The sequence below is a fragment of the Oxyura jamaicensis genome, assembly GCF_011077185.1.
Source record: "Oxyura jamaicensis isolate SHBP4307 breed ruddy duck chromosome 33 unlocalized genomic scaffold, BPBGC_Ojam_1.0 oxy33_random_OJ70956, whole genome shotgun sequence".
NCBI lineage: Eukaryota > Metazoa > Chordata > Aves > Anseriformes > Anatidae > Oxyura > Oxyura jamaicensis.
In genome coordinates, this window is record NW_023305058.1 from 1 (window position 1) to 1,487 (window position 1,487).

The following is a 1,487-nucleotide window of genomic DNA, read 5'->3' on the forward strand; positions in this document are numbered from 1 at the left end:
CCCCGGTGTGGGGCAGAGCTGGGGGGGCGCAGCCCCAGCGCCCACGGCCGCTCCCCGCAGAGATCCTGGCCGGCGGCGTCTACATCGAGAAGAACGAGCAGCTCTGCCACGTGGACACGGTGGAGTGGCGGGACATCATGCGGGACCCCCGGCTGGAGCCCGTGGTGCGGGACAACGGCAGGGCATGTGCGTGGGGGGGGGGGGTGTCGGGGGTGCGGGGGGCTGGGGGGTTCCCACGCCCTGGGCTGATCCCCCTGCGCTTCCCACAGGCGCCCCGTGCCACGAGAGCTGCGGTGGGCACTGCTGGGGGCCCGGCCCCGAGGACTGCCAGAAATGTGGGTATCGGGGGGGCTGGGGGGACCCGGGGGGGGGGTCCCAGCCTGGGTCCCGCTCACCCCCTCCCTCCCCGCAGTGACCAAGACCATCTGCGCCCCCCAGTGCAACGGGCGCTGCTTCGGGCGGGCGCCCAACGAGTGCTGCCACGAGGAGTGCGCGGGGGGCTGCACCGGCCCCCGGCAGACACACTGCTTCGTACGTGGGGGCTGCGTGTCCGTCCGTCCCTCCGCGTGTCCGTCCGTCCCTCCGCGTGTCCGTCTGTCTGTCCATCCCCCCCTGTGTCCGTCTGTCCCTCCGCGTGTCCGTCCGTCTGCGCGTGGGTGGGGAAGGACCTCACCTGCGTGCCCCTGGGGTGGGCACGGGGCAAGGCTTCCCGCGGGGGGGCTCTGTCTGTGTGTCCATCCGTCCGCATGTCCGCTGGTCTGTCTGTCCATCGGTCTGCCTGTGCATGCCTGTCTGTGTGTCCGTCAGTGTCCATCCTTCCGTGTGTCCACGGGGAGGGAGCTGATCTGTGCGCCCCGGTGTCCATCCCTGGTGTCCGTCTGTCTGTCTGTGTGCCCTGGTGTCTGTCCCCGGTGTCTGTCCCCAGTGTCCATCTGTCTGTCTGTGCACCCTAGTGTCCATCCCCAGTGTCTGTCTGTCTGTCCGTGCACCCCAGTGTCTGTCTCTGGTGTCCGTCTGTCTGTCCGTGCACCCCGGTGTCTGCCCCCGGTGTCTGTCCCCAGTGTCCATCTGTCTGTCTCTGCACCCTGGTGTCCATCCCCAGTGTCTGTCTTTCTGTTCGTGCACCCCGGTGTCCGTCCCCGGTGTCCGTCCGTCTGTCCGTGCGCCCCGGTGCCTGTTCCTGGTGTCTGTCCATCTGCCTGTGCACCCTGGTGTCTGTCCCCAGTGTCCATCTGTCTGTCCATGCACCATGGTGTCTGTCCCCGGTGTCCGTCCGTCTGTCCGCGCACCGACGGCCCCGGTGCTGTCCCCGCAGGCCTGCCGGCACTTCAACGACAGCGGGGCGTGCGTGCCGCTGTGCCCCCAGCCCCTCATCTACAACAAGCTCACCTTCCAGCTGGAGCCCAACCCCGACACCAAGTACCAGTACGGGGGCATCTGCGTCCGGAGCTGCCCGCGTGAGCAGGGTGCCGGGGGGGGGGGGGGGG